The sequence below is a fragment of the Magnolia sinica genome, chromosome 5, assembly GCF_029962835.1.
Source record: "Magnolia sinica isolate HGM2019 chromosome 5, MsV1, whole genome shotgun sequence".
Taxonomy (NCBI): domain Eukaryota; kingdom Viridiplantae; phylum Streptophyta; class Magnoliopsida; order Magnoliales; family Magnoliaceae; genus Magnolia; species Magnolia sinica.
In genome coordinates this window covers 97,590,806-97,607,726 of record NC_080577.1, presented here as the reverse complement: position 1 = coordinate 97,607,726, position 16,921 = coordinate 97,590,806, and the positions used below count along the sequence as shown (strand labels likewise).

General features: G+C 39.8%; 1 protein-coding gene across 1 annotated transcript in view; it reads right to left on the bottom strand.

Moving 5' to 3' along the window:
- Positions 1-894: 894 nt before the first annotated feature.
- The window catches only part of LOC131246372 (eIF-2-alpha kinase GCN2), a 150,736-nt gene continuing 134,709 nt past the window's right edge, over positions 895-16,921 (bottom strand). Inside the window, exon 33 of the mRNA XM_058246443.1 lies at positions 895-1,281. The gene's annotated coding sequence lies outside the window, so the exon portion shown is untranslated. The remainder of the gene's footprint in view (positions 1,282-16,921) is intronic.

Sequence of the window (16,921 nt, the reverse complement as noted above, 5' to 3'; positions counted from 1 at the left end):
TAAAACACATGAAAGGGTATTCGTATCACCCTGCAATGGAATGGATGCATTGTTGACAACTGGCTCTGCCATGTAGCTGTTGCTTGTTTAGCCATTTTTAAGTACTAATTCTATTTCAAATATCTTAACTTGATAATTACATATTGAATCGAGAAGTCCTCAAGTCAACCTGACATGTCTGGATATCCAGTCGATTTTTTATTTTTATTTTTTTTCGGGGAGGGGGGGTGTTTAAATATGATTTATGGTTCATATCTTCAAGATGGGTTGCAAAATCATGGGATGGATTCTCGTCCTAGGGTTATATTTTTCAAAAAGACAAAAAGCCACCTCTCCTATCCCAATATCCAAACACAAAAACTGGATGCCTAAGAATAACTTTCTCTAGTACCCAAACACCATAGACAGCATCATCTCTTTCCCCAGGAATCTGTTCCCTGAAGACAGATTCACAACAGATCATGGCCCCTTTTAAGATTCCAGAGAGCCAAACAAGTCCTCAGCAAACGGTTGAAAAAAAAGAAGAGGAAGTCCTCGGCAAACATTTAATTTTGGGGAGCTCATATTTAGACCCTTTGTTTTCACTACAAGCACCCCTTCTTCATTTCATTTTGTTATTTCATAGTGAAAGAGGGATTTGGTCATGGAAATGGGAGTATGTATCAGGTGTCAGGTGTAAATATAATTTCCTCTTACGAAATGAAATGCATCTGCTTACGGTCACCCAATGTGCTAAACTTGTAACCCACTTGTGCCAGGGCTGTGGTGATCAGTCATTCAACAACCAGCAAAATCCGGGTCCCATTTATGTGGCCATCTGGTGGCTGACAAAGCAGCACCAAATGAGCTGAAAAGCTGGATTTCAATCCACATAAGTTTATATATATATATATATATATATATATATTCAACCATCATTATCAACTGTACACTAATTTTCACAAAATCACAAGAAAATCAGCACTGCTGTTTTCCCCCCCTTTCAATTGGGGCTAATTCTTTCAATGAAAATGACTAAACAAAAAGAGAGGGAAAAAAAGCAGTAAACTACCTAACTACATTTCAACCATATATAAAAGAGAAAAGAGCACTGTGGTGTACTAACTATCTCACCAGAATATGTGGTCCGGATTGCTGCGTTAGCTCTGCCGGTGGCTAGCAATCGAATCCCTCCACCAGCAATGGAACCCCAATCACTGTTTGAAAATGATGGCTTCAGTAACACTAGTAACTTTGAATGCTTGTAGTTTCAATAATTTGATGGATGAATATTTGTAGCAACTGGCAATGAAACAATGTTGACAATTAGTGATAGCAAATGCAAAGCACTTGGGTTTCTATTTCTCCCAACTAAAACAGAAAAGTAGAAAATTTTGAGGTTGTGGTTGGATGAATCAATATAAAACTAAACCCATACTTTAACCAAATTACAGCCACCATAACCAAGTTTAGTGTTTTTATTTATTTATTTATTTTATAACTTACATTATATTATAATATTATATCTAGTTAGTATTTAGCGGGGAAGCAAGGGGTGGACAATATTCATGACCCGCCGGGTCCAGCCTAGCAAATCCAAACCTAACCCATATGTGAAATGGGTTGACCCAAACCCTGACTTTCCAGGATGGGTTCGGGTTGGGTCAAGTTTTGCCACACTAGCCTAAAACAATCAGGAATGTCAAATATCTTATTGGGTGAGTTGGAAGCATGATCACTGGTAGAAGTGTTACGAAGGCACCCAGGTTTTGGTTTTTATCCTGTTTCTAACCAACCTGATCAAACCTGAAATACAGAAGAAAAAACTAGAATACAGCATGCCGAAACAAGTTACATGGCAGAAAAGGCACAGAGAATAGTTGATACCCTCGGTTTGCGATGTCACGATGATGCAAGCAAGCAATCCAAGATAACACTGAATGCAAGAATGGCAGAGACTTCTTGCTTAAAAACAAACAACTGTAACTATAGTCCTTAAATTACATGTACCAACAGGTTGGATTAGTGCAAACATATACTGGCACATGAATTAGAACTCAAGAATTTGGGCTACATGAGAGTAGATACCGAGTTGCCTGCTACATTCAGTTGGGCAAGTGAACTTGATGTAGGATGAAGGTTGTCCAAGCTAAAGTGATAAATGAGATCAATTTCCAGATTACTACAATTAAATCAAGCATTAAAAACCATGTATTCTACCACAAATCAGAAAATTCAGATTTAACTAGCTAGTTTATAAACCAAAGTTATCATCCACCATGCATAATCACTATAAAACCATGAAAGATTGGTCCTTATGAGATGTGAGAATCCCGTTCTAGCATAGGATAGTCCCAACACTCAACTAGATTAATGTTTTCAAGTCTTGGACACAATTTAGGGATAAGAGTTCAAAATAGGAAACATAGGGTTAGGGTTTAGGGGAAGATTAGGGTTAGGGTTTCAAAGAGGGATGAAATAGGGCGCTAGGATGAGGGTTTTATGGGAAAAACAAGGCAAAAACAAAGGGGAAGTGGCTGTCCACATGGACAGCCTTGCGTGTGTGCGCATGTGCATACGGCCATGGGAAAGGATGCATGGCTTAGGGTTTTGGATGGGTTGGGTGTTTGGAGGATTGAGAAGAAGAAATAGAGAGAAGAGATGGGGTTTAGGATTTGAATAGGAAGAGAATGAAAAGAGAGAGATTGTAACTTATCTTTGAAGAAGAAGAAGGGATAAATGAGGATCACCCTCTAGGTTTCGCACCTCCTCTCCAATTCGTATAGAGTCTAAACCTTCACCTGTAAATCTCATGCAAGGAAGAGAAAAGAGAACAAAAGAGTTTTTTTCTTCAATATTCTTGGACTAGGGTGTGGACATCCCCCCCTCTTATTTATAGTTTCAAAAAGTAAAATTTACAATAATGCCCTTAGTATTAAAAATGTGCAAACCCAAAAAAATGAATCTAAATCATCAAATCTCAATCCAAACTATCAATCACGTCCAACATAAAATAAAAATAAAAATGCCTACCTATAACTAGGGACCAATGTGGTCCAAAATCTGAGTAGACCAATGCTCCGATGGCCCGCAAATGATGATTTGATGGTCAGATGGGCCAACGGTCTAATGTTCCTATAATAGAAACTCACATATATCTTCCCAGTATGGGGTCTTCCAGATGCACGATTCATGCATGTGGGGTCTTCAAAGTGCCCCGTTGGGCCCAATATAGATGTCGTCCATCCATAACAAAACTGGGGTTGCCATTTGAGCCCTCCTCCTCTGATAGACCCTATATGATGGTTTGACGTTCACATCAATCCTCCCTGTCTGAGAAAGATTAGCCTCTGGCGAAGCACAACTACGGAATTGCTCAAGAAGGTCAAGATCCAATCTCTAAAACTCCGCCTCTGTGATACAGTATCATACACCGCTGCCATATTTCTATTTTGTCTTTACTCGTTGCTGAGAATCGGTTGAGGCCTAGATTAGATTGTCTTGACTTTCCTCACATTTCAATTGAGGAAGCCTCTGCTAATGAATATCCTTTCTCTAAGGAGTAAGTTAAATTGGCAGTTTTTCTTTTTTCCCTCGACAGTGACAAATCTCTTGGCCCTTATGGATTTTCATTAGCTTTATTTCATTTGTTTTGGGATGTATTAAGGATGTGGTGGATTTTTCTCTCAGATTTTCACTCTTCGAGTTCTATTTCTTAGGCCATTGGAGCTTCGTTATAGCTTTAATTCCAAAAATTGAACGCGCTGTGAACCTTAAGGACTTTCATCCCATCAGCTTGCTAGGATCCCCTTCCAAAATCTTAGTAAAAAGTCCCGGCTACTATATTTAGGCCAGCTCTCTCAACGTCATCTTTGAAGCCCAAGCGACCTTCCTGGCCAACAGGTAGATCCTAGACTGCACCCTTATTGCTCATGAATGTGTCAATTCTCGTTACAGGGAAGGTATAGGAGGGCTACTTTGCAAGCTCGATATTGAAAAGGCCTTTGATTGGGTAGATTGGGATTACGTAGACTATATCCTAGGTCGCTTGGGCTTTGGTCTGAAATGGCGTGGTTGGATTCGATCATGTATTTCCTCAACTTATTTTTGTCCTTGTTAATGGCTCTCTTAAAGGATTTTTTTTATTCCAATCCTCTAGAGGTCTTAGACAAGGTCATTCGATCTCTCCTTTTCTCTTTGCCATTGCTGTTGAGGATCTCAGTCATATGCTGAGGGAAGGGGAAGACAGGTTTGTTCTAGGGTTTCAAGGTGGCCCACTCTAGCCCTTCTATTACCCACATTCAATACATAGATGACACTCTCCTTTTCTGTGAAGCTTCTATCGACGTTGTGATTAACCTCAGGAAGGTTTTGTGTTATTTCGAGGCCATTTCTAGTCTCAAAATCAATCATTTTTAAAAGCAAAATTCTGGATATTAATATTCCATCCACCTCCCTTTCTAATTTACTGACTTAATTGGTTGTAAAGTGGGAACCTTTCCCTTCTCTTACCTAGGTCTTCTTGGTCGTATTTGTAAGCCGGCAAAGCACCTTTGGGATGTTGTCATCAAAAGGATTGAAACGGAAACTTCCTTCATAGAAGAGCCGCTACCTATCCTTGGGGGGACGTCTTACCTTCGTCAAATTGGCTTTGTCGAACCTTCCCTTTTACTCTCTCTTTATTTCGCTACCCCAAGGCTTTTTAGACAAAATTGATTAGCTTAGGAGAGATTTCTTGTGGAATGGCAACTCAAACGACAACAAATTCCACCTCCTTAGCTGGTCCGAAGTCTGCAAACCCTACTTAGAAGGGGGTGCATGCATTAAAGTCCTCTCATATGTGAAATCTGATCTCCTAGGTAAATGGCTACGGTACTTTGGAAACGATGAGGGCTCTTGGTGGAGAACCACTTTAGCTTGTAAATACAACACCAATGAAGGAGGGTGGTTCACCAAACCATCCTCCTTGTATAAAGCCTCTTCCATGTGGAAAGCCATTATGAGTCTTAAGCCTTCTTTCAAGGAATTTCCTTTAGCCTGGGTAATGGTAGCAAAATTAGATTCTAGGTTGATCGTTGGATCCTCGACAAACCTCTTGCTTTTGTTTTTCTTCGCCTTCTAAGGATCAGTTCCAACCCTTCTTTAAAGGTGGTTGACTATTTTTCGTATGTGGGTTTAGGAGCTTGGCGTCTTCTTTGTAGGAGATTCTTGTTGGAGGATGAAGTTGAAGAATTGTTGGAGCTTCTGAAGATGCTTCAAGGAGTTCAGCCTAATCCCGAGGTGCCCAACTCCCTATCTTGGATGAAGTCCTCTTTTGGCTCCTACACTTGCAAGGTCTCCTACTCAGACAGTCTCTCATTCCTTCTTCTAGTTCTACAACAACTCCCCTAAAGTTGCGGCCTATGTTTGGTTCCTTGCTGGGGGGAGAACACTTATTGTCGACAATCTTCAGCGCAAGGGCATGATTCTTCCCAATGTTGCATCTTATGCCTTGCCAATGAAGAAACTGTCTCCATTACCCTTTCACTTTGGAACTCTGGTCTTCTATCCTGGCCAAATTCCACACGCCTTGGGTCATGTCTGATTTGGTGTCGGGTCTTTTAAACGCTTCACATGGGGGTGGAGTCGACAGTGATCTCAAAGTTGTTAGGCATCTGGGTGTTATGGCCATCCTTTGGGAGATGTGGAAAGAAAGGAATTCCAAAACCTTTCACAACATTTTTGCTCCCTCTTCTAGAGTTTCAGGGCTGATCATACATGATATTAAAGATTGGTCTTCGATTCTTAATCTATTTGAGAGTTCATTGACCTCTCATATGCTAGACGAGTGGGAGGCTTTTGGTTTGATTGCTTTCTTCTGTTGTTTTTGTTTTTCGAGTTGTATAGTTGGTTTTCTTCTACGGTTTTTTTTTTTTTCTTTTTGTCTACCTATTTTGTTTATCTTTTGGGTTGCTTTTGCTCTCTTTAATAATATTCAATCTTTTTTAAAAAAGTATCATACACTTGCTTTTGTGTTATTCCAAGATGCATGGTAGCATATCATCTACCAAGTCTGATTGCTTCAAGGTATGCAATGTTTTCCCAGCCTTGGCATCACGCTTGGTTTTCTGCACAAGATACGGTGGCTTTATGTTCAACCCGCATGTGATGTCTAGATACAACTCCAAACGCAACTTCCATAGCTCATAATTTCAGTTGTCAAGTCTCTTTAGCAACATGAAACCTGCATCTCCCATCTTCATCATTCAATATTCCCCAAATATTGAGCATTATGCTATGATGCACACTTCAACTGGTCCAAGAGTATCCAATCACGTACCTAGCCCTTGTATGGTTTTCTCCCAAGAATTGGTTCGTTCTAATACTACTAGTTGCATTTGAGCTCACATTCATGGTTATAGCAGCAGTGCTTGGATTTACACACAGGGAAACTTGCATCGCGAATAACCACCATGACCGCAAGATAGGTGAAACAATGACTACAAGCCATTTGCAAAGCTGTAGAATATGAAGCAGGGTGTGCCAAAACGGTTACGTATTGGCCGTTACGGCCGATACATAACGGTAACGATGGAAACCGTTACGCGTTTTGGGGTCGTATCGGCCATTACCCGATTTTGTACCCGTATCAACTGATACGGGCCCATTATGGGCCCGTATTGGTAACTTTTTTTTTTTTCATTTTAAGCCCTGTTTTTGCTTTTTTTTGAAACCTCTTGCTTCCAAACTGCTTCTCATTCCTACTACTAATTTCGACCAACCTTGGCTAAGTATTTGAGATAAAAACGTATTATATTACGGATTTTCTTGAATCAAGCTCGGTGGGCCATTTTTCAGAAATTCGTCAAAAATAAGTATTTATACTTTTTTTAATATGTTTGTTGTTTTAATCATGCCATATGATGTGTTAATCATAGTAGAACATGTTAATGTGTATTTTACAGATTTGGGATGCCATTTAATAATTTTTTTTATATTTTTTTCTATTTACGCATGAATTTTGGCCCCTTTTTTTAAAATTCGAAAAATTAATTTTTAATGGTTGTTTTGCTGTTTTAATCATGCCATTTGATGTGTTAATCATAGCAGAACATGTTAATGTGCATTTTACAGATTTGGGGTGCCATTTTATATTTTTTTAATATTTTTTTCTATTTATGCATTTATTTTGGCCATTTTTTTGAAAATTCGAAAAATCATTTTTTAATGATTTAATGATTCTTTTGCTGTTTTAATGATGCCATATGATGTGTTAATCATAGTAGAACATGTTAATGTGCATTTTACAGATTTGGGGTGCCATTTTATATTTTTTTTCTATTTACGTATTTATTTCGGCTCTTTTTTTGAAAATTCAAAAAATCATTTTTTAATGATTCTTTTGCTGTTTTAATGATGCCATATGATGTGTTAATCATAGTAGAACATGTTAATGTGCATTTTACAGATTTGGGGTGCCATTTTATATTTTTTTCTATTTACGTATTTATTTCGGCTCTTTTTTTGAAAATTCAAAAAATCATTTTTTAATGATTCTTTTGCTGTTTTAATGATGCCATATGATGTGTTAATCATAGTAGAACATGTTAATGTGCATTTTACATATTTGGGGTGCCATTTTATATTTTTTTAAATATTTTTTTCTATTTACGCATTTATTTCGGCCCTTTTTTTGAAAATTCGAAAAATCATTTTTTAATGATTTTTTTGCTGTTTTAATGATGCCATACGATGTGTTAATCATAGTAGAACATGTTAATGTGCATTTTACATATTTGGGTTGCCATTTTATATTTTTTTTTCTATTTACGCATGAATTTTAGCCCTCAAAAATAATTGCAAACACCTAAATGTAAGATATTTTCATATTACATTCATTCTAATATATCTATCATTGATAGTAGATAGTTAGAAAATTAAATATATGAATTTTGTAGTCAAATTCAGGTTATCTGGTTCATAAATTCATCAGATAGTCCGATACAACTTCTAACCAAAGAGTGGACCGTTACACCACCATAAACATGTTCCAATATATAAATGAATGCATATTTAGAATGCTTAGAATATTCCGGATTTAATCCATATTTTTTCATATTTTTTTGGGAAAAAAAAAAATTTTGCGCCGTTACGGGCCGTTACGCCCTGTATCGCCGTTATGCCCCCGTATCCGTATCGGTTTTGGAGGGCACCGTTACACTAACCGATACCGATACGGGACACCTTGATATGAAGAGACTAAGAAATTGTTAAACAGAAGCTGAAGAGAGTTGAAAGCATGCACAAAAAAATAACAAATAAAGAAAGAAAGAAAGAAAGAAAAAGAAAAGAAAAGAAAGAGAAACAATTTTCACCAAGCTACCCAATGCCCAATACAATCACCCTACCACTTACCATCAACTACATACATAAAAAAAAGAAAAAAAAACCCAACATTATTTGAAGCACCTACTGATGTAGGACCAATGCACGAACTCAAATAATGTGAGAGATCAATCAGCAAAATTAAATTAATTAATGAAAATCACAAAGTTTGCTACCATCATCACAAATACCAAGATTCCAAAAGGAGATCATGCATATTTTAATCCTAGGTTGCCAAGCATCATCTTATAAGACCATTAAATATGGGAAACTAGGATCTAATGGATGTAGAAACATCCAAATAGCATAGGGTTAGGCCTATTTTAAAGAGAATGTCTAATACTACCTAGGGTTTAGGGAAATTGGGGAAAACTTGAAATTAGGGTTTAATTGGATAAAGAGATTGGTTCTTTAGGCTTTAATTAGAGGGGAATTAGGGTTTTGGATAGTTGGAGGCTATGGATTTAAGGGCGTGTTTGGGCGGTGGGATTAGAAGGAATTAGGTGGGATGGGATTCAAAAAACATAATTATTACCCATGGCAGGGATTGTCCCCTGTTGCCATGGGATAAGATTAATGCCATGCTTTGTTGATAATACGATGGTACATTGAATGGATATACCCACCATCATTTGAAATTACTGAGAATAACACACGTGTTATATCTAAACCGTTCATTTGTTTTGTAACCTCATTTTATGGCATGGGCCTAAAAATGAGGTAGATCCAAAACTTATGTGGCCCCAAAGAAGTTTTCAACGGTAAGTATTCAATCCCCGTTGCTTTCTATGGTGGGGTCCACTTGAGCTTTAGATTTACCTGATTTTTTAGCCCATGCTCTAAAATAATCTCGAAAAATGGGTGGATAGTGTGGATATAGCCCACACATCATGGTGGGACCTACACAACTTGCTAACATTGAGTGAAATTGGCATGGGACCCAATGTAATTCCATCTAATCTAATTCCAAGCTTTTCCATTCTTCCCAAACATGGAGTGGAATTGACACAGGACTAGATGAATCCCATCCCACCTAATCCCTTCTAATCCCACTGCCCAAACACGCCCTAAGAAGAAGGAAGGGAATGTGGGAATTAGGCTTTGGGATTATTGTTGTAATTGGAGATTTTTGGAATCGGGTGTTAGGGTTTGGGTTTGGATGGGGGAATTGAGAGGGTTTTGATGAGAAAAGAGAAGGAAACAAATGGAATGAAGGGGAATCGTACGGCCAGCCCTACGTGCTCACATGTATGGCCATATGGTCGCACATGTGGGTTTGGTAGGGTAGGGTTTTGGCTCCCAAGGCCAGGTTTGATGTGAGAATGATAAATGAGAATGTTTGAAAAAGTTTGGAAGGGGTTATGAGGAATCAAGATGGGATAAATTGAAAATTGTAACAAATACCTTATAATGAAGAACTCGAAGGGATAGATGAGAACCTCATGCTCTCGTTGATGGAAGGCTTCTTCGCATCTCATGTGGGGTTTCGGCTTCTTCACCCTAAACCCCCCCCCCCCCTCTTTAATGACTTCAACCAAAATAACCCTAGTCTAATGAAAAACAAATAAAATCACTCATAAGGTGTCCAAAGCTAAATCAATTATAAACTAAATCCTAAAACATAAGTATGTCCTGTAATGATGAGAATGGGCCACGATCATGTAATCCATGTGATCCAACGCACCAAATCACTCCCTAAAGCAACCCATGTGCATCTTCCCAATGTGGGGTCTTACAAATGCTCGCACATGTACATGGGGTCTTCAACATGAACATGGATACTTGCCTAGCCATAGAGAAATCGGTGCGGCCCGCCTCCTTTGATTGGTATGCAAAGGTGTATGTGATGTGATGTGCTCATCAACTCTCCTTAGTTCAGAAGAGTTCGCCTTTGGTGGAAAAAAACTCCTGTAACACTCCAGGAGGTCAAGATCCAAAGTTTGCAGCTCTGCCTCTGTAATCCAGGTGCTATCTGAAATCAGCTTGTGTTTCCACTTGACGAGGAATTTCTGAAATCCCCTATGGCGAGTGGAAACCGCTTGCGCATCCAGTATATTTTCGACTTGTTCACTTTGAGCATGCAAGGAGGGTAAGGGTGGCAAAGGCTGGGATGATTGGTTAGGTAGGGGACATACGTTAGGGATTGGATCATGGTCGGTGGGAGGGTCTGAAAATATATCAGAAGGTGAAATAGCAAGACCTTTCTATCGTACTAAATCTTCCACATTAAAAGTAGAGCTTATTCCCATGGTAGGTGGAAGGTCTACTACATATGCATTACTACCCAGTTTCTACAATATTTTGTATGGTCCTACACTATGCACTAGCAATTTTTTAACAGCCACATGGGAAACATTTAGGCCTCATACAAACCATGACATAATCTCCTCCTTGAAATTCCTGAAATTTGAAATGAGAATCAACAAGTGCTTTATATTTTTCATTACTCAAGTTAATCTGCTTCCTGATCTCACCATGCAACTCATGTATGTGACGTGCAAACTCATGTGCTGACTCAGATGGCCTATGAGACACATACATAGGTATGAGATCTACGGGTTTTCTAGGTTTATAACCATGCACAAACTCAGGCCTATGGACCTATTAATGGAACTATTATATGCTAACTCGGCTATAAGCAAAATAGCATCCCAAGTTGCTTATAGCATCCCAAGTTCTGACGTGATCACCCACAAGGCATCTAAGCAAATTTCCAAGACTCTTATGGACGACCTCGGTTTGACCATCTATTTGAGGATGATAGGCAAATGAAAATTGAAGTCTTGTCTCCATCATGTGCCAAAGTGTCTTAAAAAAATCTCATAAAACGTACATTATGATTAGATACTATGGTCATAGTAGACCATGTAAATGCACTAACTCCCCAAAGAAAAGTTTAGCCACATTGGGGGCATCTGACGTTTTTGAGCACAGAATAAAATAAGCCATTTTGGAAAAACGGTCCGCAACCACAAATACGGAATCTTGTTTCTTAATGTCTTAGGTAAACCCAACACGAAATCCATACTAATGTCCTACCACGAAGCATGGGGCACTAGCAAAGGCGTAAACAATCCTATATTTTGCTTTCTCTGCTTCGCGAGTTGACAAGTCTTGCACTGCCCAACTATCTTGGCTACATCTCACTTGAGACTTGGCCAATAAAACCTATCCTCCGCAAGGCCAATGATCTTGTCCCTTCCCAAATGACCGGCTACCCCTCTTGCATAAAGTTCATAAACTAGGAAATCACGAAGGGAGTACAAGGAATGTAGAGTCTACCACCCTTAAATAGGAACTCTTCAATGATGAAAAACCCGCAACTTTCGCTCGACTGACCATCACGTAGTGAAGTATACAACTTACCAAAGTCTGGACATGTAGGATACTCTTATCTCAGTTGCTCAAACCCAGTCACTTCCACACTCATACTCTGGATTAGCGCCACATGACGACTAAGGGCATCATCAAGTTTGATCTCGACCCCGACCTTATGTTTAAGGACGAAAAAATATTCCTGAAGAAATTGGACTAATCTAGCATGCCTAGGGTTTAGTTTCTTATGGGAACCGAGGTAACGCAAGGCCTTGTGGTCAGAGAACAAGAAAAATTCTTGCGGTAGTAAATAATGCCGCCAAAGGCGCAAGTATTGGACGACTGCATAGAACTCTTTGTCATAGGTGGAATACTGTTGCTTTGCCTCATTCAACTTCTCACTAAAATAAGCAACAGGATGCCCTTCTTGACTAAGCATCCACCTATACCTACTCTAGATGCATCACATGCAACTTCAAAGACTTTAGAAGAGTCTGGAAGGCGCATGATGGAAGCTTCGCTTATCTTGCCCTTAATCTCCTTAAATGCTTTAGAGGCAGTTTAGTACATACAAACTCTCATTTCTTTATGCAATCCATGATGGGAGCCATGATGGAACCAAACCCTCTAATGAATCGTGTATAAAAAGTTGCTAAGCATTGAAAGCTTTGCACCTCGTGAATATTGTGCAGTTCAAGCCACTCAATTATAACCTTGACCTTCTCGAGATCTGCTCTCATGCCCTCAGATGATACCATGAACTCTAAAAAGATAATGCTCTTTGACATGAATGTGCACTTCTTAAGGTTAGCATAAAACTTTTCAATTCTGAGGACCCCGTGAACTTGCCTCAGATGGTGGAGATGCCGTTCCTTCGATGTGCTATATATAAGAATGTCATCAAAATATATCACAAGGAACTTACCTGTAAAGGGTCTCAACACCTAGGTCATCACTCTCATAAATGTGCTTGGGGCGTTAGTCAAGCTAAAGGGCATGACTAGGCACTTGTATAGCCCATCCTTTGTCTTAAAGGTTGCCTTTTATTCATCTCCTGGGCGTATACGTATTTGGTGATACCCGCCCTTGAGGTCAATCTTCGAAAAGATGGTGGCACCGGCCATCATGTCTAACATATCATTAAGACGCGGTTTGGGAAACCAGTACTTGATCGTGATTTTATTGATAGCTCTACTGTCCACACACATGCGCCATGTGCCGTCTTTCTTAGGTGTAAGAAATGCCGCAAGGCACGCGAACTTTAACTCTGTTGAATGAAACCCTTCCTAAGGAGCTCATCTACCTGCTTATTTAACTTTGCATGCTTCGTAGGGTTCATTCGATAATGAGGAAGGTTTGGTAAAGTCGCCCCAGGGACAAGATAAATGGCATGCTGGATGTCCCTCGTGGGTGGGAGCTCATCTGTTAAGTCCTCTAGGAATACATCATGAAAATCATCCATAATTGGATTCACCTCACGTGGTCCCTCTACACTAACCTCAAGTGTAACTTCTCTAGCCACTAAGGTGTACACCATCAAATCCACCTTAGCCTCTCTCTCTCTCTCTCTCTCTCTCTCTCTCTCTCTCTCTCTCTCTCATTCCTTGACGTTGATAACATGGAGAGACTTAGGTTGGGATCTCCTCGTATCCCTTGGATTATTCGACTTTCCCTCAGCCTTCTTCTCTGCATTGCTTTTTGGTGGGAGAGGAACTACAATGATTTTCTTGCCCTGATGCATGAGTGAACACACATTCGAGAGACCATATATCGTCACATTGCAGTCAAATAACCGAGGTCATCCCAAAATGATGTGTCAAACATCCATAGGCAAAACGTCACACCACAACGAATCTGAATAGGATCCAAAGTGAACAAGCATGAGACATCACTGGGTAACAGGCATGGAAGATGCGTCAACCCATGAAACTCTATAGTGCTGAGGGTGCGGTTCGGGTTTCAAACCCAAATGGGATAACGTGCTAGTGGAGACCACATTTGTACAGTTACCACTATTGATGATCACCTTTCAATTCTTCTCCCCACATTTTGCATAGGTGTAAAAAATCGTAGCCCAACGCCAATCATCATTCTCTCCTTAACATGGGTTAAGGCGCACCTGACTACTACAAGTGATGTGGTCTCTTCTTCCTCTACTTCCTCATCACTAGCACCGGTGATATTAGGCTGATAGACTTCTTCGAAATTGCCCAGTTCATCTCCGTAGTTCGACGCCAGTCATCATTCTTTGGTCTCTTCTTCCTCTACTTCCTCATCACTAGCATCGGTGATAAGGCTGATAGACTTCTTCGAAATCGCCCAGTTCATCTCCGTAGTCCAACGCTAGTTCATCTCCGTCAACCCATGAAACTCTATAAAGTTGAGGGTGCGGTTCGGGTTTCAAACCCAAATGGGATAACGTGCTAGTGGAGACCACATTTGTACGGTTACCACTATCGATGATCAACTTTCAATTCTTCTCCCCACATTTTGCATAGGTGTAAAAAATCGTAGTCCGACGCTAGTCATCATTCTCTCCTTAGCATGGGTTAAGGCGCACCTGACTACTGCAAGCGGTGTGGTCTCTTCTTCCTCTACTTCCTCATCACTAGCACCAGTGAAATTAGGATGATAGACTTCTTCGAAATCGCCCAGTTCATCTCCATCTTCCTCACCTTTGCCAATACTAAGGCCTTGTTCCTCTCTTTCAAGGGACACTAATGCACAAAGTGACCAAATCCATGGAAATTGAAGCATCGCGTTTGCTCAACTCCCCTATAGGTAGCACTTGTCATCCATTTTCCTTTGATATCTCTAGGGTTGGACAGGGAACCAACTTAGGGCTTGGATTGACTCCCCATGTTAGGCTTAGTCCCTTGAGGATAAGTCTTGACACTTGAATCTCAAGAGTCATAACACCTACCAACTGGTGCTTTGAGATAGTACTCGATATCTTGCACCACTTGGTATATGTGCTCCAATGTGCCAACATCACGAGAATAAAGTTCTCGTTGGACTCAAATCGGAGGCCCATCTTGAATATGAACAATGTAATTATCGGGTCCTCCTCAATGTCACATCGCATTATGTATTACTCGAACTTGGCAATGTAATTTGACACAGTCATAGATCCTTGGTGCAAGGCTTGCCACTAGTCTAGGAGCCTCTAGCGATGAGAGAGAGGGAGATACTTTTCTTTAAGGACCTCTTTCATCTCATCCTAGTGCGCAACTGGGGATTCTCCTCTCCTTTCAATTTTACGCTGCATGTTGGTCCAAAAAAGTTTGGCCTAGCCCACCAGCTTCATCTTGGCAAATCTCACTCGACGGGCATCGGACAAATGATACCACTCAAAATAGTGGTCCATGTTTGTCACCGAATCAAGAATGCTTTGGAGTTCAAGCAACCATCAAAATTAAGAGCCTCAACTTTTACACCCTTCATGACTTGCGCGTCTAGATCGTGATGGTCATGATGTTCCTCACGTTGTGGTTGTACTTGTGCTCGACCATGCCCTCACCTATCAACTTGATCTCCAGCTTGAGATTGAACATCTTCCCCAACATCGGGGTTTGCCTGTAGGGAGGTCTCAAGTTGATTGATGCTCACATTGGTCACGGTCAATTGAGTAGCGGTGGTTTTATTGTGCACCTCAATGGCTATCAAATGGTGGTTGGTAGCATTAAGGGCTTCGGCCATTTGCGCTAAATTCATTGTGGGTTGTAGACCAAAGCCACGTCCAAAATGAGTAGGCATACACAAGGAAACTCTAATAGGAAAACCTAAATTCTGGGATAATGTTATGATAAAGATAAAACCAACCTAGAGATTAAACTGGACACTAGAAACACTAACCTAGGAATTCAGCAAGTTGTCACCCTCAAATATCATATTGAAAATTCAGCAATACGATAATCTGAGTACCAAATTGAAAATTCAAAGCGTAATATAAAAGTATCAAACTAAAAATTCAGAGCGTAATATAAAAGTTACAAACTGAAAATTCAGCAAGGTGACAACTTGAGATTACTACGCTAAAAATTTAGCACTGGTATAAGTGGAAAACGCGAATACTCCAAACTATGAACAAAAATCAGCAATATGATCCTAGATCATATATGCAATGTACGCTCTACTAATCATAGATGTGACTGTAACCTAAGTGCAACACAAAAATCCTATGCTAAACAAATGGTCTCCGATACCAAATTTGATGTAGGACCAATGCACGAACTCAAATAATGTGAGACTTAAATCTGCAAAATTAAATTAATTAATGAAAATCACAAAGTTACTACCATCGTCACAAATACCAAGATTCCAAAAGGAGATCATGCATAGTTTATGCCTAGGTTGCCAAACATCATCCTGCAAGACCATTAAATATGGGAAAATAGGATCTAATGGACGTAGAAACATCCACATAGCATAGGGTTAGGCCTATTTTAAAGAGGGAAGTCCAATACTACCTAGGGTTTACTAGATTTGGGTGTGGGTAAAGGTAGGATTTAGGGAAATTGGAGAAAACTTGAAATTAGGGTTTAATTGGGTAAATTTGGTAAAGGGATTGTTTGTTTAGGCTTTAATTAGAGGGGAATTAGGGTTTTGGATAGTTGTGGGCTATGGATTTAAGAAGAATGAAGGGAATGTGGGAATTAGGCTTTGGGATTATTGTTGTAATTGGGGATTTTTGGAATCGGGTGTTAGGGTTTGGGTTTGGATGGGGGAATGGAGAGGGTTTTGATGAGAAAAGAGAAGGAAACAAATGGAATGAAGGGGAATCGTATGGCCAACCCTTCACATGTGTAGCCGTACGGTCACACATGCGGGTTCGGTAGGGTAGGGTTTTGGCTCCCAAATTCGGGTTTGATGTGAGGACTATGAAGGAGAATATTTGAAAAAGTTTGCAAGGGGTTATGAGGAATCAGGATGGGAGAAATTGAAAATTGTAACAAATACCTTGTAATGAATAACTCGAAGGGATAGATGAGAACCCCACCCTCGTTGATGGAAGATCGGCCTCGCACCAATATCTCTTCCAAATCACGTGGAAGGCTTCTTCACATCTCATGAAGAATAGAAAAAGAAAAAAGAAAGATGAAATTCTTCTTCTTATTCTTCTTTTTTGTTTAGCAAAAACCATTAAAGAGGACACAACCCCTCCCCCCCCCCCCCCTCAAGACTTTTCAAATTTATAAATTAAACCCTGTTGCAATGACTTTGACCAAAATAACCATAGTCTAATGAAAAAACAAATAAAATC